The sequence below is a fragment of the Epinephelus fuscoguttatus genome, linkage group LG2 (assembly GCF_011397635.1).
Source record: "Epinephelus fuscoguttatus linkage group LG2, E.fuscoguttatus.final_Chr_v1".
In the NCBI taxonomy this organism is placed as follows: Eukaryota; Metazoa; Chordata; class Actinopteri; order Perciformes; family Serranidae; genus Epinephelus; species Epinephelus fuscoguttatus.
In genome coordinates this window covers 42,619,151-42,637,332 of record NC_064753.1, presented here as the reverse complement: position 1 = coordinate 42,637,332, position 18,182 = coordinate 42,619,151, and the positions used below count along the sequence as shown (strand labels likewise).

General features: G+C 39.6%; 1 long non-coding RNA gene across 1 annotated transcript; it reads right to left on the bottom strand.

Moving 5' to 3' along the window:
• Positions 1 to 5,784: 5,784 nt before the first annotated feature.
• LOC125901051 (uncharacterized) lies at positions 5,785 to 13,009 on the bottom strand. Its single transcript, XR_007450930.1, has 3 exons — positions 12,380 to 13,009; positions 11,759 to 11,835; positions 5,785 to 6,082 (listed from the first exon to the last, which is right to left on the bottom strand). It is a non-coding gene; the product is annotated as an uncharacterized LOC125901051 (long non-coding RNA).
• Between the last annotated feature and the right edge of the window lie 5,173 nt (positions 13,010 to 18,182).

Here is an 18,182-nt window from a genome sequence, read left to right as displayed (position 1 = left end):
GTGAAAATGAGTTGTTATTTGACAACTGTAATTGACAAGGCCAGGCGCTTGCCAAGGTGAAGACCACTGTGCAAAACCAGCTAACAATGGATCTGGTTGTTTTTTAGGGAGTTTCTGCTGCGTTTTCAGCAGCTATTCTGTTTTAGGAACCCATCACTGTGTTTCCTGCCATTTCTTACCCCCCAGTCGTGGATATGTTTTTTAGGGACCCGTCGCTGTTTTTTCCAGTGGGAATAGTACCTAAAAAAGCGATTGTTTTCTACAGCGACATCACTGCTTTTCCAGTGGGGATTGTGTCCCCACAGCCGGGTATTTTTAAGCCAAAACATGATCTTTTTCTCACCATAACCAAGTGGTTTTTGTGCCTAAACCGAACCATATGTTAACTACAATGTTGCTGAAACACAGTCTGCTATGTAAGAATGTACAAATGTAATATATCCATGGTATGCAGAAACATACAATGCCATGGCGTTACTAAAGTCACAGGGATTTATTATCTATTCTATGGAATTCTATGGAAAATGTAATGGTAATCCATTTAATAGTTGTTGAGATATTTTTTAGTCTGGTCCAAAATGGTGGCGCGATTGACAGCCAGTATCACCCTCAGAGCTATGCTGCTAGCATTGCTAAAACAAATTAAAGAATAGTTGTTGCTCCATTTTGTCTGAGAGGAGGTTAGTCAATATGAGCAGACTGTAAAGTTTGTAATAATATTCGAGCTACAAGTTAATATTAAAATGGGCATTAGATTTTCTTTTTCCGCCAACATTTGAAATACGGTGTTGATATTTTTTGTCAGACGTGTTGAGGTCTAAAAGGCCGCGCTCTGTTTCCCATGTTTCATGCATTTAAAAATGTAAACCGTCACATCACAGGTTAAAGTCCACCATGGTACACTAAAATTTTAATACCCCCTCCACTGTTGCTTCATCTCTCACACCACAAAAATAGCAGGCTGCAGCTCTCAGCTGGCTCCGGTGGTAGACAGAAGCATGTCGGGCTGTCGGCACGGTGCTCTGAAAGCCTCTTACAGTCAGTCTGCATAAAATCTCTGTAAAAGGAAAAAAAAGAATCATAAAAATTATGTATTTGTGGTGCAAAGTGGTATTCTAGATCCTGGGCCACATTTGCATTTTCCTACAACAACCTGTAATCAAAATTTAAGGGGTGTCTGAAATTTATAGGCTCACCTTAATTTTTTATCAAACAGGCTTTTTTAATGTCCACAGAGAGTTTGGAAAGTTTGTTTGGTTTACATCACTGTGAGGTGCCACTGGAAATATGCTAAACATTTTATGTCTGTGAAATCTGTCCAAAAAAACCCTCCAAACAAAACAAACAAACAAACAAACAGATAAAGAACAAAGAGTTTGCGGAGAAAAGATGAAATGATTCAGTCCAGTGGCTACAGTCGACACTGTGATCATCTTCATCTAATCATAACAAACACACATCTGCCTCAAAGTGACGCCCTCGAACACGTTTGTGTTGATAAAACTAACACTAATACACACACAGCTAATCTAATAAGTGGAAAGTAACCACGGTTCATTTAAAGAAGAATTCCCCCAAGAGAAATGAAATCCAGCAGCAGTGATTGAGTCCAAATCATGGAAACTTAACATGTGAAAACTGAGCTTTTTGCTGTATTTCATTATAAAGTCTTCCGTGTTTATGAGTGGGTGGTGGCGAGTTTACATTCCAGTGACGCTGCCCAAAACCAGAACATGTCCGCGACTCACAGCTGAGCTGAAAGTGTCCAAACACCGTTTAAATTTTCTGGAGATGGTCCACTCTGTTTGGGTGCTGCAGAGAGTGCCTGCAGGCGGAGGGCGTCACAGGCTCTGGTGGGTCTGATTGTTATCAGAAGGCCTTCCTGTCTTTGAAATCCCTGCACTGGTTGAATATCTACAGGCTGCTATGTACGCGCTGTCCTCATTATGGGTTTGGATATTACAGCTACATGTAAACACAATAACACTGAGCACACTTATTAAAGTCCAGTGTGAGAGATATGCTATTTTTCCCTCTTTACGTTCTCCGTGTTGAGATTTCAGTCTTATCAAGTGCATCTTCTGTATTTACAGGATCAAGACTTTAGGATTGAGGAAGCAACAAAGTGGTTGAGTTAAACATGTCTTTCCTCTGCGTGCAGGTTCAGCACTGAGGCCGACCTCTCACATGATTTTTACCGTTCGCTTATCTCCACTGAGCTCCCATTTGTTTAGCAGTTTATCCTGAATATCCCGAAAACTTGTTCACAGATTCCAGTAAGAGTTAAACAATTTGTCAAGAAAAAAAGTGGTTTTAGTTTTTGGGGCAGATCTGGATACAAGTGCAGACGTGAGGTTTGTAGAGTTACATCACAGGATAACATTAGCCCCTTTTCCACCACAGGGACTTCTATCATTTAGCTTTTGAAAAACATCGGTGCGTTTCAACCGGAATTACCCAGGGAAAAAACTTTCCCTCAACCCCTGAAAAAAGTACGTAGTAGGGGGGTAGGACTTTTCAGATTCCCTGGAATTCTTCGCTGATTGGTGGAGCACACACTTGCAGCGTTCTGCACTTCCGTGCCAGTGTGGCTGCAAATTTTATTTCATTTCTACAAGCTTCACTTCCTTTGTGTTTTGATCATTTGGAACATTGAGCAAAACAGAGAAGCTACAAGAATTGGATGAACGATGAGGTCCAGGCTCTTTTGAGCGTATTTGCTGAGGAAGAAATTCACTGGGACAAGTCGGCGACTCAAAACGACCGAGTCTATGGAAGAATAGCCAACAAGCTGGCGGAGCTAAATATAGGGAACACCCCGAAACAAATTTGTGAAAAGTTGTAGTGCAGTCTTCTTTTTTTTACCACTCCCCCATATGTACGTCATCAGCCTGATTTGAATACTTTTTCCAGAACTTTGAGGTGCAGTGGAAACGCAAACCACGCAGATTACCAGGAATTCTTTTACCCAGGCAAATAAATTCCTGGAAATAAAAGTTCCTGGAAATGTTGGTGGCAAAGGAGCTGTTGTGACATTGAACAATGTCGCCATTTTGTCTTTGCACTTACTTGAATGAAATAAATCACACTTGTGTTTGACTACAATCACATGCAGGGAAGGTGATTGGAAAGTCACAGAAACAACTCCGCAACATATCTGACAGTGCTGTACACAGGAAGGCCGAACATGTAACTGCCGATGCCTCACATCCATTACACTCACAGTTTGAGCTGCTCCCATCTGGGCGTTGATTTGGGGCCCTTAGAACCAGTCAGAACATTTATAAGAAGTCCTTTATTCCGTATGTTATAGAGGCAATGAACGCAGAATGACTTTATCAGGGAACACTACTATTTTTATAAGATGTGCTCCTCTGTTTATTGCATCTATTGGTCCTATCTGCCTATTTGCACCATTATATCATATATATTGTTAAATTGTATGTTTTTTAATGCTGTGTTGTGCGTCTGTCTGTACCTTTGATTTTTGAGACAAGCCAAAGACAAATTTCCACTGAGATGGACAATAAAGTTAATTATCTATCCATCTTTAGTCCCTGTAATGTATTTAAGGATTTAATCATTTTGTGAAATATGCTCTGATTACTTTCTGAGAGTGAGATGAGATGATCAATACCATTCTTATGTTTGATGTTTGTGTGTTAAAGAAATACTTTACCCACAATATGATCATTTGTAAACCAGCCTGTCATGTCGTGTTACCTTCAATTTGTGAGGAAAACTTTTTATCGCATGCTGTCACGGAAAACGGCAAACCTGTTGACCTCTCGATTGATTTGAGACCACATTCAACAGCAAAGCTATGACGAAACATCAGTTTACAAACTCTCACACAACTCATGCAGTGTAATTTAAGTCTCAGTTATCCAGTCGTACGCTCAGCTGCTAAAACCTTACTATTAAAAACTGAACTAAAAGTGAGACCTAAGCAAGATTTATACTTCTGCGTCTTCTCAAAGTCTACACCCTAACCTTTGCTGTAGCCTGATGTGCAGCTCCCCAGAAATGCAACTACATGTCACAGTGACGCAGACCTCCTGTCTATTTTTGCAAGCTGAAACCATTTCCCTCAGTGGAAACAAAGCTTTTATTTATTTTTATTTAACAGATAAGAAACAAATTAAAATCAATTGTGAAGACAATAAAGCCTCCACAAAAACAGCATTTTAGGTCTTGTGTGTGATTTATCCTGGCTTCATATGAGTAGAGGAATAGTCTGCTAGCCACTAGGCTAATTTATACAATGTAAAATGCCATAAGCTTGTGCTAATAATGTTAGCATGTTGTTTTTTGGGGAAAATGTGTCCAGATAAAAACAAATACTTTGTCTGTGAACATTTTGAGTTATAATGGAGCTGAATTTTGTCACGTTACCTTTGTTAAATGTTGCTGTGGTCCCTGGCTGCATATTAGTAGAGGAAATCTCCACTAGCTGCTAGGCTTAGAGGCAAATTTGGCAAACTTGTGTGAAATTGTGAAATTGTCGCTTTTAAGCCATGTTTAATGTGTGTTTTGGGTGTGTTTTGACTCAACAAAACTTAACAGCACTTCACAGTAACACCTCAGGCTACTGTTTTGAAGGTGTAACTGCAGAGTGACACAGACACACCGCTTCACAAGTCTAAATGCTCACAACTGCGACAAAAACAGTAATTTCATCTCACTGAACACAGGAGCTGCTGTTTGTTTGTGTTACAGTGTGACATCAGGGTTTCCCTGCTGTGATTAAAACATCTGCTGCTACGTTTTATTTTTTTTTTGGAGCTGGACTGACACTCAAAACTTCAAAAATGTTGAACTTTGTTTATAACAACTTTAAATGATCTAAAGATGTGCAGATCTGATATCATGCTGTGTCTTCTGCCTCACAGTTACATGACCAAACACCATCCCCCCGTTTAATTATCCTCTTTTCCATCCTCGTTTGCATCATTATCTTGTTTTCCTGCTTTCTGCCTTTTCCCACCCACTTCTCGTCCCCCTGAGAAGCTGGCAGCAGACTTTCGGATCCCACCAGCCTCTGCTGGCTGGGAATCTGCTGCCCTTTGGTTTAAATAGCATAACCCTCTGTGTCCCATATTCCATACACAAACAGGAAGTGAAGACCTTATTGCCGAGGGAGGATGTTGTGATGGTGTTTATTTTTCAATAAGTTCACAGTTTCTTTGTGTTTCAGACGGCAGCCCCTTAAAATGTCTTTGAATAATTACTTTAAAAAAAATTCTCATGACTTTGTGCTCCGGGAATGTGATTCAGAAAGTTTTTCTTTCACATGTTTTTCCCATGTTGAGGAAAATCTCTGTGGAGTTTGCTTTTTATCTGCTAGTTTCACTTCATGAGAAAATGATAATTTAAATGGTCCCAGTGGGTCGTTTCTTCAGCATTTCCTCTTGTTAGGAGTGGGAGTGATTTAGTGTAATAGGAAACACTTTGATTTTAAAGTGTGTTTCAGCCAGTTGTAAGATCAAGATCGTCTCTGTGCTGTCGTTTCTCCAAGATCCAAAATAAAGAGTGTGTGAGAAAAACAGAGAGGCTGACAGACTGCCAGAAAAAAAAAAGGATTTATTTTTGTATCCGAGTTGCAAACAATATGTAACACACATTCTCACAGTAGTAGATCTGGCAAATCTCTCGGAACATTTTTGAGCTCATAGTTTTGTTTTCTGCTTTGTATGAAACAATAAACACAGTCGCTGCTGGCATCCACTTTGTTGTCATTATAAAAACATAACAGTCCTGAGATCCAGGAGAGGTGGAGGCAATGAACTGGGGTTACTGTGCTCAACAAATGTTCGGATGGCAAACGACAGACTGAATACGTTTTTTTGTGAGCCTTGAAGTTCTGACGTGACGGAGATCTTTTTTTTTTCTTCTTTACAAGTGATTAATGCTGATGTGTAAAACACAAACACAGCCTGTGTCAGTGTGTTTGATGGTTTACAACATCAGTGTCAGTGAGAAACTTCACCCAAAGGCCTCTGCTGCAAAGCTGTGAACTATTTCTCATTGTCTTCTCTCATAGTGAGGCCAGATAGAAGTGGTCAGTGGTGCACATCTGGACCTGGAGGTGACGGAGAGAGAAAATGGTTTACTCCAGCTGCTGTTCAGAGGTTATGACTCATAGTTCAGGTGATTAAGTTCAGCTGATTGGATCATTGTGGTGTCTTTGGTATCAAAAAATAAAAAATAGAACAAGTTGGTGTTGGCTAAATGTTGTAATGTTTACATTACATTACATTGTGACTGGACTTTTCTTTTAATAGTTTAATGCAACCACAATTAATAGTTCTAACAAAGTGCCCCAGTAGTTTCAACAGACAGAGCCAAAGCAATTAGTAGCAACCACATATGCACATGCTTCATACAATAGCCCAGTGTTTCCTATACATTGATTTATTCCTGTTCCTGTATCCTGTTCTTCTACGTCAGTATTACAGTCCGATCATCCATTTTCATATTTGATCAATACCTTGTACACCGATCAGCCATTACATTTAAACCACTGACAGGTGAAGTGAATAACTTTGATTATTTTATTCCAATACATGTCATGTGGATACCACCCATGGCAACAGTACTCCCCACTGACAGAAAAAAGCAGCATGCCACACTACAAAAACTGTTTAGAAATGGCCCGTGGAGCGTGAGGAAAAGCTCAAGGTGTCAACCTGGCTTCTAAATTTCCCAGGTCCCAATCTGCTCAAGGATTCTTGTGACGTGCCGGTACCCCAGATGTTCCCCTAATCCAAGGTGGGGCCTCTTTGGATCGGACTTGGCTCTGACCTGTTGAGGCATGGACACAGGATCTCTGGGAGTGTCCTGTGGTGCGTTGGCGGCAGATCCATTTAGTCCAGTGGGTTGTGAGGTGGGTTAATGGCACGTGCCACAGATGCGCATTCAGATTGGGATCTGGGGAATTTGGAGGCCAGGTTGACACTTTGAGGTCTTTATCACATTCCTTGGGCCATTCCTGAGCCATGTTTGCAGTGTGGCATGGTGCATTATCCTGCTGGGGGGCCACTGCCACTGGGGAGTACTGTTGCCATGAGGGGGGGTACTTGGTCTGCGACAGTGTTTGAGTGGATGGAACATGTCAGGCGGTATCCACATGAATGCCAGAACCAAAGCTTTCCCAGCAGAACAATGCATTGGAACAATATGATCAATGTTATTCACTTCACCTTAACTTTTGTTTAAACCTGCTTAATGTTCTACATGTTCTCAGTTCCTCGCCACAACTGTTCCATAAACTCACTCCTTTAACTGAGATACAGTGTAGTTTGGCATTGGTCCTCACCAATGTTTTTTTTTTTGAACATATAAACACCTCTCAAAGCATGTTGACTTTCTCTCTTTTGAAACAACTTCTGGATACTTTCAGGGTAATAATTGGTTGGTTCCAGCCTCTAAAATGTGATAAGCACATGTTGGCTATAGCTTTATATTCAGCACACAGACATCAGAGTGGTTATCACTTTTCTAACCTAATTCTAGACATGGACATAAAAAAAAGTGTATTTCGTAAAATGCCTCAACCAGGCCCCCAGGAACGCTGCTCAGGCTTGCCTTCAATTTTTCCCGGTGGCCATTCACGGTACTGCAGCAAAGAAAAATCCCCTGCAGCCTTAACAGCACTTTCTCCACTGTAAAAGTGACGACTGTAAAACTGTTGACAGGACACCTCAAACTGCAGACAAGGGCAATTATGAATTCTGTTATGATTTTTTGATCTATGGTGGTTTTATATATGTAAAACTTGATTACTATGCCAATCTTACAAAGGGGGACGAAACTCGAACAGTTTCCTCCAGTTTGTTTTGCTATCGAAGCTAACGTTAGCTAATGCGCTAAAAAGTTAGCGTTACGGATAAATCCAATATTCCTCTTAATAGCTCCCCAGTTTCTGACAAGGTGGACATGATAACCCTGAATACACATAACATTATTCATCCCTACATCAGGAAATACTTTTCCCTAACCTGATATGAAGTGTGCGCTGCACATGTGAGCATTTTTGATGATCGCCTCCGTCCAGTCCTTTCGTCTTATCGCATATTTGTCTCTGTTTTTGTTGACAGGCAGCTGGTCTGTGTTCAAATTCAAGTTTTGAGCCATGACTCCTTCCATTATGGCTCCCAGTAACACAACAAGACAACATTTTAAGACTCCTGTGTAGCCTACAGCCCTGTGGGAGAGTCGTGTTTTGCCTCCAGTTAATAAAATGATGTCATCTTGACATCGGCCCTTAAAGGGTCTATATAGCAAGACTGTCTGATCTCATTCCCTTCTGACTTTAGCCCTGTACTTTCATCACTTCCCGTTTCTCTTCTCATGCACTGAGCTGAACTGCCAATCAGAGTGATTTTATTGACTGATTTCATTTTGCTGAATCAACATGCTGAATCTAACATGGACCAAACAAGACATAGAGGAAAAGATCCGTTTTAAGAAACAGCTGAATATGTGTAGACAGGAGCTGTGTTTGTCTGTCTGTCTGTTTTGGAGTTTCTCTGCTCCCTTGTGACCCAAAGTGCTGCTTTAAATACCCAATTTTAGCGAGGTGATAAGCAGGTAGAAAGCCACTGTTGTTGGTTAGCTGGCGATGACACACTTGACGAAACAATAGCTCAGAGTAATGATGCTTGCTGTGAGTGGAGTCACTCTGCTGCTAATGAGACAGCTTGTTCTTCGGCTTTCTCCATTATGTTCACAATCATCTATTAAAAATACGCCTCCCATGAAAATTCCCTCTTAATACCTTCATCTACAACAAAGAGCTGATGGAAAATGGCAGCTGTGAAACTGCTTCAGAGCGCAGCTGTGACATCAGATGAAAGCAAAGCATTAAATTGTCACTTATGTCGTCTGCTGGAACAACTGTCTCTGTGCTGAAATTCCACTAAACTCACTTACTGCTGTCACACAAATGACGCCCCCTAAACATTGAAATATATTTTCTACCAGTGAAACAAAGACGTGTTTGTTTGATGCACGTATCAGCGGTGCGGTGTATGAAGGGTTGATTGATTTCCAGCAGACGTGGAGGCTTCTCCGCCCTCCTTCTGTCCTTGTTGGCTCTCACAGCAGGTGTGACAATGTCTGACAAGTGTTAGAAAAAAAAAAGGCAACAGATAAAATGTGGCAACCAAATGGATAACTGGTGCGACCACTCGTTGATAGGCTATTACAAATATTATTCGTTGAGACTCTCTCAGTAAAACCCTTCAGTTGATGGAGCCATATTTCAGCCCCATCATGCTGTTTGGGCTGCAGCGACATACATGTCTGATTAGCTTTAATGTATTTGTGAGGAGGGCTATTTATTGGACAAAGTATTCACGAAACGTCACAAATGCGCCCCCGTGCCTCCCTCGCTCAGTGTGTGGGTGGAAAAGCTTCAAAGTTTCCTAGGACCTCCAAATGGATGTTTGGCTGTACCACAGAGGACACGCAGAACACAAGCTAAGTGCTTTAGCAGCGGGTGATGCTAACGCAATAGGACAGGCTCAGTGTGGCGTGAAGCAGAAGAGTGCTGTGCGAGGTGACTTATGGGACAATGGGGCCGCTTTTCGCAAATAAAACATGAGGGCTTATCCAGAGCCTCCGAGCCCTGCAGTCTCGGTTTCTGTCAGGTGTTTGTAGGCAGAAAGAGAGAGGGGGGGAAATCTGATTTAATGCTCCTGAACTGTTTGGATTATCTGGTGGATACAATGAAGGGTAATTCACTGAGACATACTGTTTTTCGGTAATGCTCAGAATCCTATTAATTCCTTAACATCCAGTTTTATTTCCTCTTGAGTAGCTTTAATGTTGCTAAAATCATCTTGTTCTTTTCATGCTTAAGCTTCTGAAGCTAAAAGCATTTTACAGAGTCAACAATTCAAATCCAAGACTCATCTTGTTTCATGCCACATGGAAATAGTTTTTATTTCTTGTGTTTTATGAACATTTCCTCCTGAATGTAGTCTGACATAATTATTTATTTAACTTTTATTTAACCAGAAAAACCTCTTGAGATCAAAAGTCTCAGGCAGACAACATAAGTTACAGACAGACAACATAGAACAAAAATACAGAATAAAAATGTGCAGCTCTAAAACAAGCAATATAAAACACACCATAAGATTACAGCAAAGAAAAGCCAAAATTATGTTGATGTATTCTAGAAGTGAACCATAGAAACGCAAAAAAGGGGCAACTACACGTGATTACAAAGAGCAGCTACGATACACCCTGACATTGGCATATAATTATATATTACTCTGGCGTCTGCACCAGAATTTAAAATACAGTTATGTGGTTTGAACAGACCTACCAACAAGACAGTGGGGTTTAACAGGTTAAATATTAGTTTGACTGATTAATAATTGTATATATTTGCCATATTTCCACATATTGTTAATTTTGTCCCTATTTGCTACATGTCTGTCTTAATATTTTGTAAACCTTAAAGGAATAATTTCCTTAAAACGTCACATAATTCATGATAAATCATCTCTTATTTCCAAACATTTATTAAATCGCTAAAGTTAAAATTTAAAGCCCAGTCTCTGTTTTTTCATGCCTTTGCTTTATGTCATGTCCTCTCTCTGTCTCTTCTTCTTCCCACAACTCTTTAAATGCTTCTGGTGTTTAGTAAAATGAAGAACTTGTTTATATTTTGTTGAATATATAAAATCAAATAAAGTAAAAAGAGATATAAATGCAGGAAGATTTAAAAGGAATAGACCACTGGATAGGACATTGCTTTTGTAGAGTAACAGATATGGTATTTTAGAGAAGAATCAGCGGATCCCAATCTGGGGACTGGGACACCTCCAAGGTGTCATAAGATGAAGCTATGGGGTCAATATCAGGGGAGGAACGTGACAAAATTAATTGTTGATGTTTCATTAAATTACCCAACAAAACTAGGAGCTCTGACTTTTAAAAACCACATTCAACTATCCAGTCCACACAATAATAAATAACAAACAATAAATAAGTATAATAGGTATAAACTAAACATATTGCACATTTAGTGTAGTAATTATGCTCATAAAAAGATCATCCAGTGTATCTGAATTCATTCAAAGACCTTATTGCTGTGAGGAAAAAGCTGTGTTTGAGTCTCATTTCATTTTGGAATATTAGATAGTTTCAACTCTTTGTGTCTCCAAAATGATTTGAATCAAACAATCATTGAGGGAGGCACAACTTTGCAGAGTTTGATTCAGACCAGCAGGTGAATAGAAACTTCAAGCAACCTTTTCCTAATTTAATGGAGAGTAGGTCTGTTTTCTCAGAGGCATTTTTTAAAAGTTGGAAGTAGGCTAATAACTAAAAACAGATATTTCGATCAATGATAAATACACAGTATATTATTATATCATATCTGTGCATAATGAGTGAGCTTCATCTTTAACAGTAAACAAAGTGCCATTTTGCTGATCCCAAAACCTCCAGTTCACAGAGAGCGGAGATCCTGGTGATCACGTAAAAATACTTCTAATAGCTGTAGTGAAATATGGGATCTTAAGGCCAGAAAAAATATTCATGACAATCTATGTAATAGTTAGTGATTCTGTAGCCTAGTACATAATTTTACATACAAAACTAGATATAGCCTCCTCCAGTCTAATTCTTGGGCCTCACCAGCATTTATTGAGTTGCTGGAAAGTAAGCCAAGCACAGTGTCTCCAGAGTTTGGTTGTTCTGTGAAGAATTTATTCAAGTTTCCAATAAGGAGCATTTATACCTGTGCGGTGGTGTGTCTGTGTCACTCTGCAGTTACACCTCCAAAACACTAGTCAGCAGCGGAGTTTCTGTGAAGTGCTGTAAAGTTCAGTTGATTCAAAACACACATTAAACACACGTTAAACATGGCTTAATAGAGACTATTTCAAACACAAGTACACAAATCAGCTTCACTATAACTCGCAGCATTCACAAACAAACACTTGTCTTTATCTGGACACATTTCCTCACAAATACAACATGCTAACGTTATTAGCACAAGCCTATGGCATTTTACATTGTATAAATTAGCCTAGCAGCTAGTGAGCTTTCCTCTTCTCATATAAAACCAGGGACAACAGCAACATTTTACAAAGGTAACGGTACAAAATTCGGCTCTGTTACAGGTTACAACTCACAACATTCACAGACAGAACAACTGTCTTATACTAAACACGTTTACCAAACAAATATAACATGCTAACGTTATTAGCACAAGCCTATGGCATTTTACATTGTATAAATTAGCCTAGCTACAAGCATTGATTTCCTCTGCTCATATGAAGCCAGGATAAATCACACACTGACTTAAAATGTTATTTTTGTGGAGGCTTTATTGTCTTCACAATTTATTGTTTCTTACCTGTTAAATTAAAGTAAATAAAAGCTTCATTTCCACTGAGGGAAATGTTTTCAGCTTACAGAAACAGACGGGAGATCTGCATCGCCGCGACATGTAGTTACCTTTCTGGGGAGGTGCACATCAGGTTACGGCCTAGGTAATAGCGAGCCGTAGAGCTGTAGCTATGACATTGATTCAACGCAGAAGTATGAATTCCCTATCAGTCAGTTCTCTCTGTCCCGCTCAGCCGGTCCAGAACACCGCTGCCAGGCTCCTCACAGGTACCCAGAGGAGAGACCATATCACACCTCTTTTGGCCTCTCTCCACTGGCTCCCTGTAAAGTTCAGACTCGACTTTAAGGTTCTGGCCCTATCCTACATTGCAGACCTCCTAACCTCCTCCTCCTCCTCCTCCTATTCTTTGCCGAGGTCCCTCAGGTCAGCTGACCTGGGGCTCCCGGCTGTCCCAAGCTCCAGACTCAGGGGTGATCGTGCCTTTGCTGTGTCTGCCCCCAAACTGTGGAACAGCATCCCCCTCCCAGTCAGATCCTCCCACCTCATTGACTCTTTTATGTCCTGGCCAAAACCTACTTTTATTCATTAGCCTTTGAGTCCCTCTGATGTGGCTTTCCCTGACGTGTGCCTTTTTTTGTCCATTAAGCTTAAAAATCTAAAACATTTTACAAATTTAAAACGGATCTATGGTTATACAATATTTCACACCATTCAAGCACATGCTGATGGGTGATACCTAACACTGGGGGGCTTTGTTTGGGTTAGAGCAACAGCCAGTCAAAATGTCTACCCACGTCCCTGATCATGTACACACTCAACCTGTGTTGAGGGGTCACAAGTGGCATTTTTCTGTACTAAAGAGAAACAAGCTGAAGATGTTTGGATCCACTGACACACACTGCTGTCCAACCATGTCCAATGCTAATAATTGGGTTGAAAGATTGTTTGAAAATAACATTTCTCATGCTGTTTTACAAACATGACCGCTTCCTAACAACCTATGGTGCATCTGCAGTGTTTCCAAACTGGCAGCAGCAATGTTTGAGACATGTGGGACCTGTTGTGATGTAAAAGGCGAAGACAGTCATCTCCCGTTTCTTCAATTAATGAGAAGCAGCAGCCATTTGAGTTGAATAAAGCCCCCCCAGAGGATCTGAAGCAATCCATTTAGTTTAAAAAAGTAAACATCTCTTGATAATTTCAACGATAAAAGTCTCAGCGCTCAATTATGTAAAGCCTTATATGCAATCACTTGGAGAGAAGAGGTCTGTGGATTTGGTTCCAGACTACGTCAAGCAGTCCTTTAAATCCAGCCGAAGAGACGTATAAATAAGACATAGTTTGTGCAGTACATCTACACAAAGCTATCTTTGGCGGCGGAGATGGTGGTGACATCTTTGGGCATAAAAGCTTCAGTGACTTATTTTTGCCGTTTAACCCATTGTATGTGAGTAGTCCATGTTTTTCAACCGCTGATTATTTTTAGGAGGTTCAGCACTTTTGGACAGCTGCATTAAAGAGTTGTGGGAAGAAGTAGAAAGAGAAAGAAAGGACATGACATGAAACAAAGGCATTAAGAAAAACATCTTTGAGGATGCCAAATTTAGAGAGTTTGCTTTAAATTACAGTTTTTATTTGTAGGAAACATACATTTTTTACGCACATCTTTGGTTTTGGTATGAATAATCTGCCTTTGTTTTGAGGAAGTCTCATCATATTAAGACAGACATGTAGTACAAAATATAATCTCAAACATGGAAAATACTATACACTGAATATGAGCTCAGAATAAAGCCTCAGTGCTCCCAGTTCTGCCCATGCCTAAATTCATATTGGATCATTGTACTTAGTGAGCTTAAAGGAATAGTTAAGACTCTCTGAATTGGACTGAATGAGGTACTTATAAAAAGTCCCACCCAAAAACATAAACATCACTTTAAGTGTACGCTATGTTTAGAATATTTTCACAGCTTTTCCTTAATGACATTACAGAAATAACCATCCTCGCAGAACCAAGAGTTACCCTACTGGGCAACATATCTATGATAAAAGTCAATATAATTTATTAGACTAGCCTTTATCAAAGCCAACAAATAATAATACAATGGAATGTATACAATGGAAAAGTAAACAGCCGCCTACATATTATTGATGATAAGCTCATCATATAGAAATAAAAATAAAGATGAATTATCAGCCACCCCTGCAAAACTGAGGGAGATCCAGCTTTATGATCTAAATACATACATTTTCTTTTACTGACTCGTCAGGAGGGTGGATGAGGTTTGATGTAGTAAAGCCAGAATCTGTGGACAAGGTGTGTAAAGATGTGGGCCTCCTGTGCCCTAAAACCTCACAGTACAGACTGTACGATGTGTACGAGCTGAATAAATTAATGGAAACTCAGCAGCACTCAGCAGTCAATATTTCATAGGCAGCGAGCCTTACCACAATGACAAACAGAGCGTAATATACATTGTGTCATTCCTTAATACTCTCAGAGCTCAAGTGTAATGCAGATGCTGACTGAAGGCAGTGTATCGGGCCAGATCTCTGATGCATGTAACCGGCAGAACTTGACACAGTGTCCCAGAACGTCAACAACCAACGCACCCAGGGTACCTTTCACGTCGTATGTGGATGTGGAAAGTCCATCACCAAAGTGTGTTGAAATGTCTATAAGTGGGTCAAATAAAAGTCCTTTGCTACTAAGATGTTTTTACTGGGGGGACAAAGGCACATGTTCTAAATATTGAACCCAAATATTTACAGTTAAAACATCATCATCATCACCCACCCAAACACCAGCACAGTGGCTCCTAAAACAAGCCTTCAGCTTCCCCCACGCTTCAACAGATGGACAAATCAGACATTCAAAGATCATTTTTAATCTTAATCTATTGATTATTTGCACCATACAAGGAGAGATTGTCATTAAATCATTTAATCATTCATCACAGGGAGCAGGATATTGCTGAGACAGTGGAAAACAAAATAGGACCAAGAATAGATCCCTGTGGCACCCCACACGTCATTGGAGCTGAAGCTCAAACAAAATGACCAATGGACACAGAAAAATCTCAATCTGAGATATGATTCAAAACATTTCAGAGCAGTTCCAGATATATCTACACACTGATTTATTCTATTGATTAGAATCAATAAAAAAGAAGCGATAAAAAGTTTAATCAAAAAAATAAAATAAAAAATGGGGTTGCTTTTTTCCCATGAATTCACGTAGGGCTGCAACTAATATTAATTTTTATTGTTGATTAATTTGCCCATTATCTCAAACATTTATCGATTCATTAAACTGTTGTGAAAATATCTTGTTTTGTCCGATTAAGAGTCCAAATCAAAAAGATATCCAGTTAGCAATGATTTAAGATGGAGAAATACGTTCACTTGAGAAGCAGGACCCAGTGAAAAATGACCTAAATTATTATCGATTATTAGATTATCCTTTCAGCTCAACTGTTTATAATCAATGCTTCATCATTAACTAAGTTCCTGCTGCACTGAAAAATAATAAGACGTCACCAATACTGAGATAAATACACATTATTTCTCACTGTTAATTTGTACTAACGTGTGTTTGTATCTCCTCTCACAGCCTGACGAGATCTCTCTGTCTCCGTCTCTGTCTCTGTCTCTGTCTCCGTCTCTGTGTAGGTGTGTATCGTACATATATTTACCACTTGGGTTCGGTGTGTACAGAAACACACTGGAAGCACAGCAGAGCTTCACTATTTTTAGACCACACCACTGCAGAAGTAGTGAGAATACGTCCGTCCACTCGGCCGACCCCCACCCACGCCCCCCTCCTCGCCCCGCAGGCTTGATTGTGTTCCTATACAAAGTCAGGAAACTCTGTGGCCTTTGAGAGCTGCCTTGTTGTGAGGAAACGCACTGCATGCTGGGCTCGTGTCCAGGGCCGAGCCTCAATACGCAGCACAGGCCGTGTCTCCACCCACGCCACTCTTACATCAGCCTGGATACGAGCCATTGAAACACACACACACACACACACACACAGGCATAATTCATTATTATTATTATTATTACTATTATTATTGGATGTATTTATTTACATTTGTAATGACACCGCCAGAAAAATGTTATCAGACATTTAATTTTCTGCATTCTTTAATGAATTTTTCAATTTTTATGAACCATTTTTTGTCTTTTCTGTCATCAGTTTGTGGTGTAAATGTCTTTAATTTTGTAAAAATAAAAGAACTCTGTTAATTAAATGTTCTTATGGGGATCATTAACTTGTCAAAATAAAAGTCCTTCATGTTTTTATTGGGGGAACAGTCTATTTCCCTATGTGGGAGAGACAGAGATTTCCTAAATCATTATCAAGATGAAGCTCTATTAAAACAAATTCAAATAGCTGTACGGTATATTCTTTTACTAAACACATAAGCAAAACCCTCTGATAGACACTCACTAGAATAATTCAGCCCTAATGTAAATGAATATATCAATAGTGATCCTTTGAATTTGTATTGCTGTATCACTTTGATGTAAAACACATTAATGAAATGTGTTGCTTAAATAAAATTGCCTTAAACTGCCCTTTAAATAGCCCTTACATTTTCGTTATTATGTGTGTGGTAAAACATGTTTCATGTTAAAGAATATAAAAAGTCAAGGGCCTAGGTTTTGTTTCAACACTGAGGGCAGGGACACGTGAAATTTGGGGTTAAGGGGTCCTCCGGCAGAATTTTTTTGCACCAGTTTGTGTCTTTTCTGCATCAGTTTATAATATAAATGTCATTAACTCTGTCAAAATAAAAGGCCTCTCTACTTTAATGTTTTTATTGTGGGAACATGTCCCCTGTGTTGTCCCCCAAAATCTACACCTATGTGAGAGACAGAGAGAGAAATTTCCTTGAGCATTGTGAAGGTGAAGCTCTTCTAAACAAATTTAAATAGCTGTACAACATATTGTTTGACTAGATAGATAGATAGATAGATAGATTCATAGATTCATTATTGTTATTATGTGTTATACAGTGAAAATTTGTTGAAGCAATCCAGTTCAGCAGCATACAGTATGAACATGCACACATGCACAAGTGCACACTCCCATATTCACTGATAAGCTCTTTGCATCATTGTCACAACCACATACACATTCATATATTTTTAAGATATATGATAAATATTATATAACATATATGGTACATACTAAGTAAAAAAAATGAAATAGGGGTGTCGGAGGCTTGGTGGGTGGAGCGGGTGCCCAATGTACAAGGCTGTTGCCACAGCGGCCTGGGTTCGAATCCAGCCTGTGGCCCTTTGCTACATGTCATTCCCCCTCTCTCTCGCCCCCTTTCACACTTACCTGTCCTGTCCATGAAAGGCAAAATGCCCCAAAAAATATATCTTAAAAAAAAAGAAAGAAAGAAATTAATGTAATGAATTTGAAATTCAGATTTTGGGGTTCTCCCCCTGGAAATTTTGAGCGTCAAACACTTTATTTCTTGCATAAATGTACAGTGTAAATGTCTTTAATTTTGCCGCTGCTGCTTTAATTTTGAATTTTATTTCATTTCCTGTATTCTGGTTTATTTTTACCACTTTGTGCCTTTCCTGCCTCAGTGTGTGGCATTAATGTCATTCATTTTGTCAAAAGTCCTCTGATGCTTCGATGCTGTTACTGGGACGGACAAATGCACATGTTGTAAATACTGAGGGGGACATGTCCCCTGATTCCTCCCTGACATTTGACGTAAAGCACATTTACCTGTAATGACATGTGTTGCATATATCAGATAGCCATTTATTTTTATTATTTTTT